Source organism: Pristiophorus japonicus, chromosome 22 (assembly GCF_044704955.1).
Source record: "Pristiophorus japonicus isolate sPriJap1 chromosome 22, sPriJap1.hap1, whole genome shotgun sequence".
Taxonomy (NCBI): domain Eukaryota; kingdom Metazoa; phylum Chordata; class Chondrichthyes; family Pristiophoridae; genus Pristiophorus; species Pristiophorus japonicus.
In genome coordinates, this window is record NC_091998.1 from 39,597,627 (window position 1) to 39,618,384 (window position 20,758).

Below are 20,758 nucleotides of genomic sequence, written 5' to 3' on the forward strand. Positions count from 1 at the left end.
AGAGCGAGCGAGAGAGAGAGCGAGAGACCACAAAACAATAATAGACAGACAGAGACAAGGATTCTCCAGCAGGCAGAGAGATCGGAGAGAAAAAATGCACGAGGAATTAATACGATCAGGATAGAGGCACACAACCGGTCGAGCCCGATTTCAATGAAAGGTAAAACGGATCAAGACAGTTGAAGTCATTTGATGGGCTTTCTCTTCACGTTCATTACCCGCCACATTGCAGATGGATAACGAAACGAAAACGTATATTACAAAAAGAAACTGATGGGCAGAGTGAATGGGATGAAGGAATGCGTCAGGAAAATGGCAGAATCGTACAAGTGTACTGAATGTTCTACTTCATAGTTCTGAATGCCGAGACATGCAATGGAAAGACTCCCCCTGTTTCATTTTCCTTCATGGTGCAGAACCCCGAGACATGCAGTGGAAGCAGTCCCTCTGCTCCATGTGTAAGACCCACAACCAAATTATGAGGTGGATTTTGGGCAAAAGAGAGACGAATAAAGTTTGTCTCTCAGGCAGAGCGTTTGGAAGCCATATCTGTTCCTGTATTTGCTTCTTGACACTGGTTTATTGGAAGCATTGGTCTCTCAGTCGACCTTCCCACATTCGGCTCTGTGTCACTGACTCCGACGCTGCAATGTCCGGCTCTATATGAGTCTGTTTGTGTCTTTAACTGTCACAGTTTGTAAAAAAATATGAGGAGCCAGAATTGTTTATGTTCCCTTTCCCTAAATATCACGTTACATTTAATAGTTATTCGAAAGGGTCACTGGGGCTGGAGGCTCTTGCACCGCTTTTCTTTATATTCGGGAGATTGAACAGTTTTGTGGAGGTGAGTTTCATTCAATCTATGACAGTATATCCGGTCGTTTTTTTCCGGATATGTTACAGTGGAGGCAGGAAGTATCAGATGTGACATCAAGAAACACAAATGGATCTGAACTGCAGTTTCGTTAGTTTCTCCTTTTTCACAACCAACAACTTAATTTATATACCGCCTTTAACGTAATAAATCGTTCCAAGGCGCTTCAAATGAGTTTTGTCTGAAAATATGACACCGAGCCTCATAAGGAGATATTGGACAGTCGACGAGAAGCTTGGTACAAGAGGTAGGCTTTATTATCGTCATCATCATTCGAAGTCCCTCGAAATCGAGGAAGACTTGCTTCCACTCTAAAAATGAGTCCTTAGGCGACTGAATAGTCCAATACGGGAATTACAGTCTCCTGTTACAGATGGGACAGACATTCATTGAAGGAAAGGGTGCATGGGACTGGGTTGCCGCACGCTCATTCCGCTGCCTTGCTTGGTTTCTCTATGCTCTCGGCAATGAGACTCGAGGTGCAGGGCCCTCCCAGATGCACTTCCTCCACTTAGGGCGGCTTTTGGCTAGGGACTCCCAGGTGTCGTTGGGGATGTTGCACGTTATCAAGGAAACTGTGAGGGTGTCCTTGATACGTTTCCTCTGCCCACCATAGGCTCACTTGCCGTGTAGGAGTTCCGAGTAGAGCAATTGCTTTGGGAGTCTTGTGTCGGGCATGCGAACAAGTTGGCCCGCCCAGCCGAGCTGGTTGAGTGTGGTCAGTGCTTCGATGCTGGGGATGTTGGCCTGATCGAGGACTCTAATGTTGGTGTATGTAGCCTCCTCGGGGATTTGCAGGATCTTGCAGAGACATCGTTGCCGGTATTTCTCCAGCGATATGAGGTGTCTACTGTATATAGGTTTTAAGGAGCATCTTAATGGTGGAAAGCTTAGTGGACAGATTGTGGCGACCACAGAGGTAAGGAATGGCGAGGCGATGGAGGATCAGACCCACTCAAACAGGTCGCCAACTAAAGGGTAATTGTCCGTGGATCGGCTCTCTACCCATGCATAGTGCTGGTTGCGGAACTTTCGGACACAATGTTAAAGTGACTAAATCAAAGAAGGGGATCTTTATCGACGAAGTTCCTGGGGAACCACTGGAAGCATTCATGGGTCGATCGCTAATATTCAGCTCCAGCTTTATTGCGTGTAAGGAATCAAGGGAAAGCTATTGCGTGAATAGCAATGGTGATATTTATACAGAATGTGTTACAATTAATTATTTCAATATAGAAATCTTTTAAAAGCCTGTAAAAAGTAAATCATTGTTGAAGGAATGGTGTGCCCGATTAGGAACAATAAAGGAAACATTCTTGCGGAGGCAGTGGACATGATTGAATTGCTGAATGAACATTTGCATCTGTCTTCACAAAAGAAGAGGATGAATTCAATGTTGGAGTAGAGGAGAGAGAGAGTAGAGATATTGCATAGGATAAAAAAAATAAAGGAAGTGCTAAATAGGTTGGTATCAGTCAAAGTTAACAAGTTAGCAGATGAGATGTAAATCAGATTGCTAAGGGAAGCTAACAGAAACTCAGACCATAATCCCACAGTATCCGAGGGTAGCGCAGTGCTGTCAGCGGGTTGGCCGATTGCTAATCTCTGTTCTGAAAACGGGAAAGGGATAAGCTTAGTAATTGCAAGCCAGTCTGTCGAACTTCACTGGTATCTGGGAAAACTACTAGAGACCATTGTCAAGCACAACATTAATTTTCACTTGATGAAGCAAGGTTTAAAATCGGAAAGCCGGACAGACAAATGGACTGTTAAAGGTAAATCGTATATGACTAATTTGATGGGGTTATTCAATATAGTAACAGTGAGGGTTGATGGTGGTTTGCAACACATGTTCTGCATATACGCAATACATGTTGTACATATAGACTTTCAAAAGGCATTTCATAACGTAGCTCACGACAAATTTATTCGGAAAATAGAAGTACATAATAATAAATGCGTAGGAAATTAGCTAAAGGTTCGTAGGCAATGAGTAGTGGTGAACGCGTTTTTTTCTTACTGGTTGGAATTATTCAGTGCGGAACTCTAGTAGTCGATATTAGGGCCATTGCTTTTTTAGTTAGGTATAAATGAACTAGACTTGCTTATAGGGAGTACAATTTCGAAGTTTGCAGATGATACAAATCTTGGCAGTGTATTAAGTAGTGAGCATGGCAGTAGCAGAGTTCACGAGGACAGAGATATACTGGTATAATGGGCAGTCACCTGGCAGTTGTAATTTAATGTGGTTAAATGTGAAATTATGCATTTTGGGAGAAACAACATGGAGAAACAGTATAATTTAAATAGTACTATTTTGAGGGTATTACGAGAAAAGAGGGAACTCTGGTGCATATTCTCAAATCTTTGAAGGCGATAGGGCAAGTTGAGAAGGTGGATAATAAAGTGTATGGGATACTTGGTCTTGTAAATAAGGGCAGTGGATAAAAAAACAAGAATATCAACCTAAATATTTTAATATCCAAGGATGCGCCTCAGCTGAAGTATTGTGTACAATTCTGGGCCCCACACTTTAGGATGGATGCAAATCCCTCGCGAGGTTAGAGATGAGGATTACCAGGGATGAGGGACTTCAGTTATGTGGATATATTGGAGTAGCTGGGATTGATCTCCTTAGAGCAGGGAATATTAAGGCGAAATCTAATAGAGGTATTTAAAATTATGACGAGGTTTGATAGAGGCAGCACGGAGAAACTATATCCGCTGGCAAGCATGTCGGTAACCAGGGGTCAGAGGTTTACTATAGTTGACAAAAGAGCTACAGGGATGTGTTGATATCAGAATCCATGAGAAATTTTAGAAGGCACTTGAACATGTATTGGAAGAGGATTAATTGTCAGTGTTATGGGGAAAATGCTGGCGATGTCAGATTAAACTGAACAACTCTTTCAAAGAGCCGGCACAGGAGTAAAGGACCCAATCGCCTCCTTCTGTGCTGTAAGATTCTATCATTCTATGATCCGGTGCCGGGTCGGTGACGCATTTCCTTTTCATACTCACACTGGTCATTGGATCAATCATTGGGCAGCTTCATTCTCACTGATGTATTTTACCACACTGTAATTCATGGTTCACACCTGTCAACATCTGTTGGTTATTTGAAAGGAAAAACTTGTTTCTGTACAAACTGTTGTCGCCGAATTAACTCCGACAGCGTGCGTGGTGTCGGAAGGTGCTGGACGGATTGCTGGGTATCTGTGAACAGCGGTCGGTGAATGATCAGAACCCATCGCTGTAAACGGCCCCCAGGCGATGCCTCAGTCTTTCCTGACCCTGTTTCTACTGCAGCTTCTGAACTGTATTGCTCACTGAAAGTATCTGTTCACCTATGGATATTATAAAAATAATATATACCTCATGAATATAATTATTAATCGTTACTACTGAACATATTGAGGTGATGAGGAAAGTACATTCAGTTTGCTTGATTTTAGTACTGTCAAGCAGAGTTTATTGAGATATAGAGACGAGTTTCTCAATCGCCTTACACCTGCGCCGTTTTTGCAGACAGAGCAGACTGGATTTGAAAATCGAATCGGATTATTTGAACTGAGCTGGACGCAAAGCTCGGTCACAGTTAGAATAGATTGTATCGGAGTCTGGGGTGTAAGTTAACTCACTGAGTGCAGAGCACCAGTGAAAGCCGCACCTCCTGCCAACTGAACTCCCACACACATTTCTGTCACATATATTTCTCACTAGAAGTACTGTCTGACCCCCGTGTGACAGCGTGAACTGTATTAATTAAAGCAGTTTGTTCAGCACTAGAATCTTGGATAAAGTGTATGAATATTGTATGTTAAAATATTGACTAGTGGTGGAACCAATATTGCCCTGTCAGTAACCCAGCTTTTGTTATTGACAGAGTTGAATAAATATAACCAAACACACACTGTAAACAGAGAGAAACTGACGGAGTCACCGACCTTAAACCTCAGTAAAAAAATATCGAGCAGGTGGAAGGAGATTGAAAAGCCGTTCTCAACATCTCAGTAAATACCACGTTACCTTATACACTGTTAGAATACAATGTATTAGAGCTAATTTAGTGAGTGTAGAACACCAGTCGAAGCTGCACATACTGCTGACTGAAGCCACACACACATTTCTGTCAAGGATATCTCTCAGTAGATGCAATGTCTGGCCCCCGTGGGATAAAAAGAATAAAACTAAAATACTTGAAATAGTTTGTTCAACATTACATTGTTGGACAAGGACTTTAATTATGATAAAGTTAAAGATTAACTAGCGGTGGAGCTAGTATTGTTTCAATTAGCATTAAGTATTAGTATCATTATTATTAAACATACTCTCCAAACAAATAAGCTTACTGAAAGATCCTAAAACTTTGGGGAATTTGCTGTGAGTTGTTGTGGTAGTTAGTGGTGATCTTAAGAATTGTGAACTTTTATATTAAATTAACTGTCATATTTTATGCATTTTTTTAAAACAGTGTCTTGAATAATTATGCTTTCTCAGTCGCCTTTCACGCCTGCCATACTTTTTATACAATGTCGTGTAGCATTTAATGAGATATCGGGACTTGTTTCTCAATTTCCATCCACCTGCTGGGTATTTTTTGCAGTCTGTCGGTCGGTTTCTCCATTCAGTTTCTCACTGTTTCCAACGCCTGTTTGGTTATATTTATTAACCTCTGTCAACAACAAATGTTGGTTTACTGACAGGCAAACATTCCAGCAAAGATTTCATATACGTTATGTGTTTAAGGAAATATATTTGTTTGAATTGTATTATTTTATAAACCTGATTTGATATTAAATCCTGTTTCTATAGATCATTTAAAAAAATAATTTTCTGCAAATCATAGAAAGGATAAAAAAAACCATGAAAGGTATTTTATTCTCTGAATCATTTTCACAAATCACGTGCTCATCAAATTTAATGTAACGGTAAAGGGCATATTTTAAAAATGTGTCATTGGCTTTGTATGCAGCCCAATTGAGAGCCTGCTCCATGCCGACATGTAAGCCGTGATCCTGACCAATGGATTCACCACACACCCAATCCATATCTGGACCGGGGTCAAGGAGGAGTGCATCATCGCGCCAAAGCTCCGCTCGATCTTCCTCGCTGCAATGCTCCATCTCAGGCTCAACAAGTCAGGAGTGGAACTAACCTACAGAACCAGTGGGAACCTGTTCAACCTCCGTTGCCTCCAGGGCAGATCCAGGACCGTCCCATCCTCTGTAGTCGAATTACAGTAGGTGGACGACACTTGCGTCTGCGCACCTTCAGAGGCTGAACTCCAAGCCATCGTCAACATCTTTATGGACTCTCATGAAAACAAGGGCCTTACACTACACATGCATAAGATAAAGTTCCTCCACTAATCTGACCCTGCCACACAGCACTGCCCCCCAGTCATCAAAATCCAGAGTGCGGCCTTGGACAAGGTGGACCACTTTCCATACCTCGGGAGCCAACAAAACCAAGGGCAGATATAGACAACAAGGTCGAACAATGCTTCCAGTGCACCATTTCAGCCTTCGAACACCTGAGGAAGAAAGTGTTCGAAGATGAGAACCTCAAGTCTGGCACAAAGCTTATGGTCTACAGGGCTGTAATGAAACCCGCCCTCCTATATGGCTCAGAGATGTGGACCATATACAGTAGACATCTCAAATTGCTGCAGACATCCCAACAACGCTTTCTCTGCAAGATCCTGCAAATCCCCTGGGAGGATAGATGCATCAACGTTAGCGTCCTCGAACGAGCCAAAATCTCCAGCACTAACCACACTCGACCAGCTCCGTTGGACGGGCCACATTTTTCGCTTTCCTGAAACAAGATTCCCAAACCAATTGCTCTACTCGGAACTCCTATACGGCAAGCGAAACCCAGCTGGGCAAAGGAAATGTTTCAAGGACACCCTCAAAGCCACCTTGATAAAATGCAACATCCCCACCGACACCCGGCAGTCCCTGGCCAAAGACCGCCTTAATTGGAGAAAGAGCATCCGGGAGGGCACGGAGCACCACAAGTTTCGTCAAAAGCTTTTTGAAATTCCAAATACACCACTGCCACTGGTTCTTCCTTGTCGACTCTACTAGTTACATCCTCAAAAAATTCTAGAAGATTGGTCAAGCATGATTTCACTTTCATAAATCCATGCTGACTTGGACCGATCCTGTCACTGCCTTCCAAAATGCGATGCTATTACATCTTTAATAATTGATTCCAATATTTCCCCCATGACCAATGTCACGCTAACCAGTCTATAATTCCCTGTTTTCTCGCTCCCTTCTTTTTTAAAAAGTGGGTTTACATTAGCTACCGTCCAATCCATAGAAACTAATCCAGAGTCGATATAATGTTGGAAAATGACCACCAATGCATCCACTATTTCAAGGGCCACTTCCTTAAGTACTCTGGGATGCAGACTATCAGGTGTTGGGAACTCATCGGCTTTCAATCCCATTAATTTCCCTAACACAATTTCCTGACTAATAAGGATTTCCTTCAGTTGTTCCTTCTCGCTAGACCCTCGGTCTCCCAGTATGTCTGGAAGGTTATTTGTGTCTTCCTTAGTGAAGACAGAACCAAAGTATTTGTTCAATTGGTCTGCCATTTTTTTGTTCCCCATTATAAATTCACCTGATTCTTACTGCAAGGGACCTACATTTGTCTTCACTAATCGTTTTCTCTTCACATACCTATAGAAGCTTTTGCAGTCAGTTTTTATGTTCCGTGCAAGCTTACTTTCATATTCTATTTTCCCTCTCCTAACTAAACTCTTTGTCGTCCTCTGCTGAATTCTAAATTTCTCCCAGTCGTCACGTTTGCTGCTTCTTCTGGCCAATGTATATGCCTCTTCCTTGGATTTAACATTGAGCCTAATTTTCCTTGTTAGCCACGGTTGAACCACCTTCCCCGTTTTATGTTTACACACCAGACAGGGATGTGTAATTGTTGAAGTTCATGCATGTGATCTTTAATTGTCTGCCATTACCTATCCACCATCAACCCTTTAATTGCCATTCGCGAGTCTATCCTAGCCAATTCACGTCTCATACCATCGAAGTTACCTTCCTTTAAGTTCAGGATTCTAGTCTTTGAATTAACTGTGTCACGTTCCATCTTAATGAAGACTTCTACCATATTATGGTCACTTTTCCCCAAGAGGCCTCACACAACAAGATTGCGAATTAATTCTCCCTCATTACACAACACCCAGTCTAGGTTGGCCACCTCCAGTTGGTTCCTCGACATATTGGTCTAGAAAACTGATACACTCATAATAAAGGATGAAACTGAGTATTGTGTACAATGAGCAATTGTGACCTTAGCTCTTTTAGTAAGACTCCTGAGTGCAGGTACCTTGTGGGTGGCCTGCTTATATCCCGTGCTCACAAGGGATGCTGAGATCACTTGGGACTCTAAAATGTTGGCCGTCTGGTGATCAGGTGTCATACAGGTTACAAACATCATTCCCGTGAAGTCAACAATACACTTATTTACAAGGTACGAAAATCTGGGGCTTTTCGCTTCCATGTTGATCGTCTCGGCACAAATGCCAGTGTAGGTAAGTTGCTCGGTTCTTCACTGGTTATTGGATAGCCGGCCTTGCCAGGCTACTGGGGATCATGGGTTGGGCTTCATGGTCAAACATGATGTCAGTTGCCACTTGTGTGTGCATTGGAGGGTCAAAGTTGATGATGGCTTCTTCGGGTTGTTCGTATCTGTTGGTGAACCACAATTTGATTAGCTCCAAATGTTTTCTGTACGTTTGTCCATTGGCCAATTTGACCTGAAACACCCTACTCCACTCTTTGGCTGTGGCTGTGCCAGTGAGCCATTTGGGATCATGTCCATAATTGAGCACAAACACGGGATCATTGATTTCAATATCGCGTGACAAGTTTGCGTGGTCATCGTACACACTTCGTTGATGCCACTTGCCCTCCACGTGATCATGGAGATCAGGGTGGACAAGAGTGAGCCTTCTTTTTAGCGCCCTATTCATGAGCAGCTCGGCTGGGGGAACGCCGGTGAGTAAGTGAGGTCTGGTGCGATAGCTGAGCAGCACTCGGGACACCTGGGTCTGCAGGGAGCCCTCTGACACTCGTTTTAAGCTTTGATTGATGGTCTGAACTGCCCATTCTGCCTGGTCGTTGGCTGTGGGCTTGAACGGGGCAGATGTGATGAGTTTCATCCCGTTGCGGGTCATGAATTCCTTGAATTCAGCACTGGCGAAGCACGACCCATTGTCACTGACTGGGCTATCAGTCAAGCCGTGTGTGGCAAACATGGCTCATAGGCTTTCAATAGTGGCCGTGGAGGTGCTTACAAATATTATTGCACATTCAATCCATTTTGAGTAAGAGTCCACGACAAACAAAAACATTGTGCATAGAAATGGGCCCGCATAGTCCACGTGGATCCTCGACCATGGTTTGGAGACCCACAATCACAAACTTAGCGTTGCCTCTCTGGGTGCATTGCTCAGCTGAAAGCAAGCGTTGCACTGGCGAAAGCATGACTCCTAATCTGACTCAATGCCAGGCCACCACACATGGGATCTGGCTATGACTTTCATCTTTACAATGCCTGGGTAGGTACTGTGCAGTTCACATATGAACGTATCACTGCCTTTCTTGGGCAAGACAACGCGATTGCCCCACAACAGATCGTCCGCCTGTGGATCAGCTTAATCGCCTCCTGCATCTCCGCTGGGACATTGGACCAGCTCCCATGGAGGAATTTTTTTTTTTAACCAAGGACAGTAACAGATCCTGGCTGGTCCATGTCCTAATCTGGCGGCCGTAACGGGGGACTTCTCGTTCTCGAATGCTTCCATGACCATGAGCAAGTCCGCTGGCTTTGCCATTTCCACCTCGGTGGTAGACAATGGCAGCCGAATGAGAGCATCTGACAGTTGTCTGTGCCCAGTCTGTGGCAGATTACATAGTTGTATGCCGACAGCGAGAGCGACCATATTTCGATGTGAGAAGGAATTGGTATTAATCCCTTTTCTCTTGAGAACAGCGATATGAGCGGCTTGTGGTCAGTTTCAAGCTCAAAGTTGAGGCCAACTAAGTACTGATGCATTTTTTCACCTCCGTAGACGCACGCCAGGGCCTCTTTTTCAATCATGCTGTAGGCCCTTTCGGCCTTGAGCAAACTCCTCGATGCATAAGCGACTGTTGCAAAATACCCGACTCATTAGCTTGTTGTAACACACACCCAACCCCTTAGGACGACGCATCGCAAGCTAGCACTACTCCTTTGCAAGGGTTATACAGGACTAGCAGTTTGGTTAAAAACAACAGATTTCTGGCTTTCTTAAAGGCAGCCTCTTGTGAATTCCCCCATACCCAGTCATTTCACTTGTGCAGTAGTGCATGTAGGGGTTCTAGCAGGGTGCTTGACCCAGGTAGGAAATTTCCAAAATAGTTAAGGAGTCCCAGCAATTACCGCAACTCCGTTATGTTCTGTGGTCTCAGCGTATTCTTGGTGGCCTCCGTCTTGGCGTTGGTGGGTCTGATGCTGTGTGCTTCGATTCTTCTTCCCAAGAACTCGACGTCCTGCACAGGAAAAACACACTTCGAGCATTTCAACCTTAGCCCCACGCGGTCCCACCGACTAAGAATCTCTTCCAGATTCTTTAAGTGCTCAATGGTGTCCCGACCTGTAACCAGTATGTCATCCTGGAAAACCACGGTGCAAGGAACCGACTTTAGCAGGCTCTCCATGTTCCGCTGGAAGACAGTCGCGGCTGACCGAATCACGAACGGGCACCGGTTATAGATTAACAGACCCTTGTGCGTGTTGATGCCAGTGACGCCTTTCGAATCTCCTCCAACTCCTGCGTCATGTAGGCCTAGGTCAGGTCCAGCTTGGTGAATGTCCTCCTTCAAGCCAGGGTCGCAAATAGGTCGTCTGCCTTGGGCAGTGGGTACTGTTCCTGAGGCGAAAAACGATTAATCATTACTTTATAGTCCACACAAATTCTAACCGTGCTGTCTTCTTTAAGTACGGGGACAATCGGACTAGCCCAGTCATTCAATTCCACTGGTGCGATGATGCCTTCTCGCTGAAGCCTGCCCAGCTCAATTTCCACTTTTTCATGCATCATGTACGGTACTGCCCCTGCTTTGTGGTGGATTGGTCGCGTATCGGAAACCAAATGGATCTGCACTTTCACCCCTGCGATGCTTCTAATTCCTGGCTCGAACAACGATGGGAACTTGCTCAGAACCTGGGCACGTGAGGCATCGTCAACACACGAAACTGCTCAGATGTCATCCCAGTTCCAGCGAATTTTTCCCAGCCAGCTTCTGCCAAACAACATGGGGCTATCCCCTGGCACAATCCACAGCAGGAGTTCGTGTACTGCTCCGTCATATAAGAGTTTGACTTCTGCAGTGCCAATTCCAGAGAATTGTTCCTTGGTGTAAGTCCTTAGTTTCGTGTGAATGGGGCTGAATTAAGCCTGTGTGCCTTTTTGCCCCACAGCCTGTCGAAGGCCTTTTTACTCATTATGGACAGACTTGCTCCCGTGTCCAGTTCCTATAGATATTGGAATTCCGTTCAGTTCGACTTTCAACATTATTGGTGGATATTTCGTAGTGAATGTGTGTACCCCGTACACTTCTGCCTCCTCGCTACGAGTCTCCAATTCAGCCTGATCCATAGTGGATCGATCTTCCTCTGCAAAGTGGTGGTTTGCAGGGTTTCCAGGGTTTGCAGCTCGCCTGCACATTTTCTGGAGGTGCCCCATTGTTCTGCAACCGTTGCACGCATAGTGCTTAAAGCCGCATTGATGAGGCTGATGATCACCTCCTCAACACCAACAACGTGTTAACTGCCTCCCATTAACGATTGATGGCGGAGTCTGAGTCAACTGAGATCGGGCAGCAGCAGCCGCATGTACGTTGTGCCATGTACATTTCTGCTCGAAACTGATGTTACTTTATGCACAGTATTGGCAGAAAATTCTTTAGTCTGCGAAATCTGTTTGGTGTTGTCGCTGGTGGACATAAATGCCTGGGCTATTGTTATGTCTTTACATAGATTCTGAGTTTCTACAGGAAAGAGATTGCGAAGGATTGTCTCATGTCCAATGCCCGGAACAAAAATGTCTCTGAGTATTTGTTCTAGGAATCCCTCAAACTTACAATGTCCTGCGAGGCGCCTTAGTTCGGCGACATAGCTCACCACTTCCTGGCCCTCCAATCGTTGACACGTGTAGAACCGATATCTCGACATCAAAACACTTTGCTTAGGATTTAGGTGCTCCCGGACCAGCGTATACAATTCTTCGTAGGATTTCTCTGTTGGTTTTTCCGGAGCCAGGAGATTGTTCATGAGGCCATAGGTTGTTGCCCCACAGACAGTTAGGAGGATCGCCCTTCGTTTGGTAGCATTCTCGTCTGCTTCCAGCTCATTGGCCATGAAGTATTGATCGAGTCTCTCGACGAAGGCCGCCCAACGTCCCCTTCTGTGAACTTCTCCAGGATACCGACTGTTCTTTGCATTTTCGTGCAGTTGTTCATTACCTCGTCGCCAATTTGTGCAGTCATAATAAAGGATGAAATTGAGTACTGTGTACAATGAGCAAGTGTGACCTTAGCTCCTTTATTAAGACTTCAGAGTGCAGGTAGCTGGTGGGTGGCCTGCGTCTATACCATGCTCCCAAGGAATGCTGCGATCCCTTGGGACTCCAACAGGTGGGCCCTCTGGTGGTCAGGTTTCATACAGGTTACAAGGGGTTAAATAGATAACAAAAACCATCCCTATACACTCCAGGTAATCCTCCTCAACCTTATTGCTACCAGTTTGTTTAGCCCAATCTATATGCAGATTAAAGTTACCTATGATAACTGCTATACCTTTATTGCACGCATCCCTAATTTCCTGTTTAGTGCCATCCCCAATCTCACTACTACTGTTTGGTGGTCTGTACACAACTCTGACTAACGTTTTCTGCCCTTTGGTGGTCCGCAGCTTTACCCATACAGATTCCACATCATCCAAGCTAATGTCCTTCCTATTGCGTCAATTTTCTGGTTAACCTGCAACGCTACCCCACCTACTTTTCCTTTCTGTCTATCCTACCTGAATATCGAATACCCCTGGATGTTGAGTTCCCAGCCTTGGTCACCCTGGAGCCATGTCTTTGTAATCCCAATTAGATCATATCCGTTAACAGCTGTCTGCGCAGTTAATTCATCCACCTTATTATGAATTCTCCTCGCATTGAGACACAGGGCCTTCAGGCTTGTTTTTTTTTTAACACTCTTTGTCCTGGGTTACGTTAACTGTAGAATTGCAGGTTCTTTTAGTACACAGGTTTGTTTTATTTTAAATTTCATCAGCTACAAATAGGAAACATTTACCGATTTCTTTCACTGTCACTAAATAGGTTTAGATTATTTTACATCTGTAAACAACATATTTTAAATTCCAGATGGTACTTGTTTGAAACTTCTATTTAAAACGGAAATCGAACACAAATACTGTGGCAGTTTTGTTTTACTTTGTCCCCTGCGGATCTTGTACAGACAGAGCAGAATGCGTTTGAAATTCCAGTCGGATTATTTAAAATGTATCTATTACAAATAGAGTGTGGTCACTGTTTGAATAGATTCTGAGGTTTAATTTAACTCACTGAGTGCAGAACACCAGTCAAAGCAACACTTACTGCCGACTGAACCCGCACACACATTTATTTCACAGATATTTCTCAGGAGAGGTGCTTTCTGACCAAAGTCATATAGAGAAATAAACTAAAATATTTTTGAAAGTTTGCTCGGCATTCGAGTGTAGAAGGAATTAAAATATTGTGCACTTAAGTACTAACGAGACTTGGAACCAATATTTTTTTCAATATGCATTAATAGTCAGTATAAATATTGTTAAATATACTCTCTAAAATTTATGTTACTGAAATTTTCAAAATCTCTGTGGGATTTACTGTGTGCATATTGTTGTTCAGTCAGTGACGATCTTAATAATTATGAACATCTTATCCGAAACTAATTATTCTTTTTCATACACTTATATTAATAGTTGCATGTAATAGTTAACGTTTCAATGTCTTCTTCCACATGATCTATGTTTTTAAACAATGCCATGTCAAGTTTCATGATTTATTGGAACGTATCTCATTCTCCTTCCACCTGCTTTGCTTACAGTGTTTGATGAGATATCGGATATTGCTTCTCAATCGACGTCCACCTGCTCGATATCATTGCAGAGTTTATTGGTTGGTGACACAATTTCGTTTCTCAGTTGCCAGTGTGTGTTTGGATATATTTAGTAATCTCTATCAATAGTAAATGCTGCTTTACTGACATGGAAACATTCCAGCAAAGATTTCATATACGTTATGCTTTTCAGGAAATATATTTGTGTGAATTATTTTACTTTATAAAACTGATTTGATACTAAAATCCTGTTTGTGCAGATCATTTAAAAAATGATCTACTGATTAGCACTTATTTAAATTTTGGAAGTAAGAACGCGTTCACCGTTACCATAGTCTGTATCGAAGCTTGGCGAGTAACATAACTCACTGAGTGTAGAGTAGAGCACCAGTCAAAGCTACGCCAACTGCCGACTGAACCCACATAGAGATTTCTGTCTGAATATTTCTCAGTCGAAGTGTTACCTGACGCCGGTGAAATACAAAGTATTGTGCGAAAAATATGTTATAATGTTTCTTCAGCGATAGAATGTTGGACAAGGACTATAAATATTGTGAAGTTATATATTAACTGGAGGTGGAACCATTTTGCTTCAATTAGTATGAATTATTTATTTAATTCTTATCAAGTACACTCTCCAAAAAATGATGCTATTGGAAGATCAAAATCTCCCGGGGATTTGCCGCATGGATATTTCGTTAGTTAGTGATAAACATAAAACGATGACCTTTTAAAAATTAAATTGAGCTTTCAATTTCATACATTTACATGTACAGTGTCAGGTAATATTTAATGATTCTCAGTGTCAGTCCACATGCCCCGTACTTTTTATACAGAATCGTGTCGTGTTTAATGAGATATCAGGATTTATTTCCCAATCTCCTTCCACATGTCCCATGCTCTGGCTGCTTTGTGTAACAAATTCTGAATTCGTTTGTGCATTTCACTTCGGCAGATAATTTTCGATCAGAGCAATTTTCGAGGTCTTCGATGCACGATTTATTAATTCTATCAGTGGTGCCGTTTATTCAGGCAGTAGTTAAGGGGTGTGGAAATATTTTGTTAATCTTTATGAACGCTCAGAGTCTGGATTGTTTGGTGTGAGCTCCATCTGGTGTTTTACTGGAGGTATTAACCTGCAATTAATGTTTTTAAATTCAATTGCCTCCGAAATCCGGCAAGATCTCGCTTAATTGTTTAAGTTCTTCAAATCTGTCCTGAAATAGCGCAATGTTGAATAATTAATTTGATTCTTGACACACCTGAGAAGAATTTTCGAATAAATACTCTGTATTGAAGCGAATTTGTAATCCCTAAATCATCCTTGTAGTTAAAGTCACTAAACTCAACAATCCAAAGCTCCCCCAAACTGCAATGTGATAATGACAAGAGGAGCGGCGGCCCTGGAACCAGCGTGGAGCACCGACCTGCGAGGAAACACCAGCCGCAGGTTGGGGTAGAAGAGGTGGAGCCACCAAGATACAGCGCAAGCCGTTCCAGGAGGGCGCCAGCTTCGAGGAGAGCGACTGGGTAACGTCACCAAAATCTAGGCACCCGATTGGAGCGTGCAGGAATTTCGGCGCAGCCCAGATACAGCAGAGGTGCGGTGAATGATCAGCGTGTCGGTGCGGCGAGAGATTGTGGCTGAGGTGCTGAGAGAGAGTGGGGCCCAAGAGCAACGTGATCGGGGCTCAGGAGAGGTAAGGTGGGATCCCAGAGGCAGCACAGGCCAGCCCACACTACGATATGTGTGTGAACTAGGTTCATGCAGCAGATCTGGTCTCCAGTGATCTTGGTTAATCCTTGCAACTGGACCAAGATCTAGCTCTGTCAAGCCACTACCGTGGCTGGTGTGCAACGGCCACCACATGTTCAAAACGTCCACACATAGGCATCTTCCACCCTTCATTATGCAGTTCACGGCCTGATGTGGAAGCAAGTCATCCTTGAAACGCGGGACCACCTAAGAGAGAAGTGAATGAGCAGATAACCTGTTTTCTTTATGTTGTTCACGGGATTAATATTGATCAGCACACCAGGGATAATTCCCCGACTCTGTGTCGAAATAATGTCATGATGCCTTTTCTGTCCAGGAATGAGGGCGACGCTGTGCAAACCAGAATTTCTTGGTCAACCCTAGTTGCCTTGATAATATGGTTGTGTTGGTCACTTTTCTTGAACCACTGGACTCCTTGTGTTGCAAGTGTTCTGGATCCATTGATTGCCCATCACTAGTTGCCCTGAGAAGGAATTTTGGTGCCTCTTCTTAAATCTCTGCATTATATAAAAATTCACCGAAGTGACATGGAAAATGCAGCAGGGATTTACCTGGATGGTTTTGGGCTAACAGGATATAACTCAGAAGAAAAGGGAAATACAGAGTCGCTTGAATAATGTTCACCAATTCTAACATAAGAACATAAGAACGTAAGAAATATGAGCAGGAGTAGGACGACATACAGCCCCTCGAGCCTGCTGTGACATTCAAAATAAGATCATGGCTGATCATCGACTTGAACTCCACTTTCTTGCCTTATCTCCACATCCTTTGATTCCCCATGACACTAAAAATCGATCTACCTCAGCCTTGAATATACTCAGAGGCGCAATATCCACAGACTTCTGGCGCAGAGAATTCTAAACATTCACAACCTGTGAGTGAAGAAATTCCTCCTCATGTCTGTCTTAAATGGCCTACACCTTACCCTGAAACCGTGTCCCCTAGTTCAAGACATTCGTGCCAGGGGAAACAATCTCTCAGCATCTATCCTGTAAATCCCCTTCAGAATCAAGTATGTTTCAATGAGATCACCTCTCATTCCTCTACAGTCCAGAGCGTATGGCCCATTTTACACAATCTCTCATCAAAATTCGGCCCTGCCATTCCAGGTATCAATCTAGTGAACCTCCGTTGAACCACCTCCCAAACAAATATATCTTCCTTAGATAAGGAGAGCAAAACTCTGCACAATACTCCACGTGTGATCTCACCAATGCCCTGTACAATTGCAGCAGATTTCCTTAATCTTCTGCTCCAACCCACTAACAATAAAGGCCAACATGCCGTTTCCCTTACTTAATGCTTCCTGATCCTGCATGCTAGCTTTATGTGTTTCTTGCACAAGGACAAATACATTTCTCTGAAAACCAACATTTAAAAGTATCTCACCATTTAAAAAATGTTCTGTTTTTCTATTCTTCCTGCCAATGTGAATAACCTCGGCAGGAAGAATGTGAATAACCTCACATTTTCTTACATTATACTTCATCTGCCACCTTACTGCCCACTCACTTAGTCTATCTACATCTCTTTACAGACGCTTTGTGTTCTTCTCGCAGCTTACTGTCACACCTAGCTTTGTATCATCAGAAAACGTGGACATATTACACTCGGTCCCTTCATCTAGGTCATTAATATAAACTGCAATTAACTGAGGCCACAGCGCTGATCCTTGTGGCACCCCACTAGTTACAGCCTGTCAGCCTGAAAAAGACCCGTTGATCCCTAATCTCTGTTTTCTATCTGTTAACCAATCTTCTATCCATGCTAATACATTACCCCCAATCTCATGAGCACTTATTCTGTGTAGTAACCTTTTATGTGGCATCTTATCAAAAGCCTTCAGGAAATCCAATATACTACGTCCACTGGTTTCCCATTATCTAACCTGCTCATTACATCCTCAAAAAACGATGACAAATTTTGAAGCACGATTTCCCTTTCATAAAACCATGTTGATTCTGCCTAATAATGTTATGATTTTCTAAGTGCCATGATACCACTCCTTAACAATGGATTCCAGCAATTTCCCGACGACTGATGTCCGACTAACTGGCCTATAGATCTTTGTTTTCTCTCTCACTCAGTTCTTGAATAGCCCTGTTATATTTACAACGTTCCAATCTGCTGAGTCTATTCGAGAATCTATGGAATATTGAATGATCTTCACCAATGCATCCACTATCACTGCAGCCACCTCTTTTAGAAAACTATGACGTAGGCCGTCAGGTCCATGGGATTTGTCGGCTATAGTCCCATTAGTTTATCTAGTACTTTTTCTCTACTTTTATTAATTGTATTTAGTTCCTCACTCTTATTAAACCCTTTGTTCCACGACATTTTAGTAATGCTTTTTGTGTCTTCTACGGTGTAGTCTGATACAAAATATTTGTTTAACTATCCTGACATACCCTTATTCTCCATAATAATTTCTCCTGTCTCAGTCTCTAAAGTTCACATTTGCTAATCTCTTCCTTTTTAAATAGAAACATAGAAACATAGAAAAAGGTGCAGGAGTAGGCCATTCGGCCCTTCGAGCCTGCACCATCATTCAATAAGATCATGCCTGATCATTCACCTCAGTACCCCTTTCCTGCTTTCTCTCCATACGCCTTGATCCCTTTAGATGCAAGGGCCATATCTAACTCCCTCTTGAATATATCCAATGAACAGGTATCAACAACTCTTTGCGGTATGGAATTCCACAGGTTAACAACTCTCTGACTGAAGAAGGTTTCCTCATCTCAGTCCTAAGTGGCTTACTCCTTATCCTTAGACTATGTCCCTTGGTTCTGGCCATCCCCATCATCGGGAACATTCTTCTTGCATCTAACCTGTCCAGTCCTGTCAGCATTTTATATGTTTGTCTGAGATCCCCTCTCATCCTTCTAAACTCCAGTGAATACAGGCCCAGTCGATCCAGTCTCTCCTCATATGTCAGTCCTACCATCCCGGGAATCAGTCTGGTGAACCTTCGCTGCACTCCCTCAATAGGAAGAATGTCCTTCCTCAGATGACGAGATCAAAACTGAACACAATTTTCCAGGTGAGGCCTCACTAAGGCCATATACTAATGAAGTAAGACCTCCCTGCTCCTATACGCAAATCCCCTTGCTATGAAGGCCAACATACCATTTGCCTTCTTCACCGCCTGCTGAAACTGCATGCCAACTTTCAATGACTGATGTACCATGACACCCAGGTCTCGCACCTCCCCTTTTCCGAATCTGCTGCCATTCAGCTAATTTTCTGCCTTCGTGTTTTTTCCACCAAAGTGGACAACTTCACATTTATCCACATTATACTGCATCTGCCACGCGTTTGCCCACTCACCTAACCTGTCCAAATCACCCTGTAGCCTTTTAGCGTCCTTCTCACAGCTCACACCGCCACCCAGCTTAGTGCCATCTGCAAACTTGGAGATATTACACTCAATTCCTTCATCCAAATCATTAATGTATGTTGTAAATAGCTGGGGTCCCAGCACTGAGCCCTGCGGCAAGCCATTAGTCACCGCCTGCCATTATGAAAAGGACCCGTTTATCCCAACTCTGCTTCCTGTCTGCCAACCAGTTCTCTATCCACGCCAGTGCATTACCCCCAATACCATGTGCTTTAATTTTGCACACCGATCCCTTGTGTGGGACCTTGTCAAAAGTCTTTTGAAATTCCAAATACACCACATCCAGTGGTTCTCCCTCGTCCACTCGACCAGCTACATCCTCAAAACATTCCAGAAGAAGTCTCAAGCAGGATTTCCCTTTCATAAATCTATGCCAACTTGGATGGACCCCGTCACTGCTTTCCAAATGTGCTGCCATTTTGTCTTTAATAAGATATTGTAACATTTTTCCCACTACTCATGTCAGGCTAACTGGTCTATAATTAACCATTTTCTCTCTCCCTCCTTTCTGAAAAAGTGTTGTTACAGTAGCTGCCCTCCAGTCCATTGGAAATGATCCAGAGTCGATAGACTATTGGAAAATGATCAACAGTGCATCCACTTTTTCTAGGGCTACTTCCTTAACTTCTGTGGGAAGCAGACTATCAGGACCCAGGGATTTATCGGACTTCAATCCCATCAGTTTCCCTAACAGAATTTCCTGCCTAATAAGGATTTCCTTCAGTTCCTACTTCTCACTAGACACTCGGTCCCCTAGTATTTCTGAAAGGTTATTAGTGTCTTCCTTCGTGAAGTCAGAACCACCGTATTTGTTTAACTGGTCCGCCATTTATTTGTTCCCCATTATAAATTCACCTCAATCTGACTGCAAGGGACCTATCATTTTTTCCACTAATCTTTCTCTCTTCACATATCGATAGAAGCTTTTGCAGTCAGTTTTTATGTTTCCAGCAAGGTTCCTCTCATACTCTATTTTCCCCCTCCTAATTAAACCCTTTGTCCTCCTCTGCTGTATTACAAAATTCTCCCAGTCCTTAGGTTTGCTGCTTTTTCTGGCCAATTTATATACCTCTTCCTTGGATTTAACACGATCCTTAATTTCCCTTGTTAGCCACGGTTGAGCCACCTTCCCCGTTTAATTTTTACTCCAGAGAGGGATGTACAATTGTTGAAGTTCATCCATGTGATCTTTAAATGTTTGCCATTGCCTATCCACCGTCAACCCTTTAACTATCACTCGCCAGTCTATTATAGCCAATTCATGTCTCATACCATCGAAGTTACCTTTCCTTAAGTTCAGGACAATAGTCTCTGAATTGACTGTGTCACTCTCCATCTTAATAAAGAATTCTATCATATTATGGTCACTCTTCCCCAAGGGGCCTTGCACAACATGATTGCTAATTAGTCCAATTACACATCACCAAGTCTAGGATGGCCAGCCCTCTAGTTGGTTCCTCCACATATTGGTCTAGAAAAACATCCCTATACACTCCAGGAAATTCTCTTCA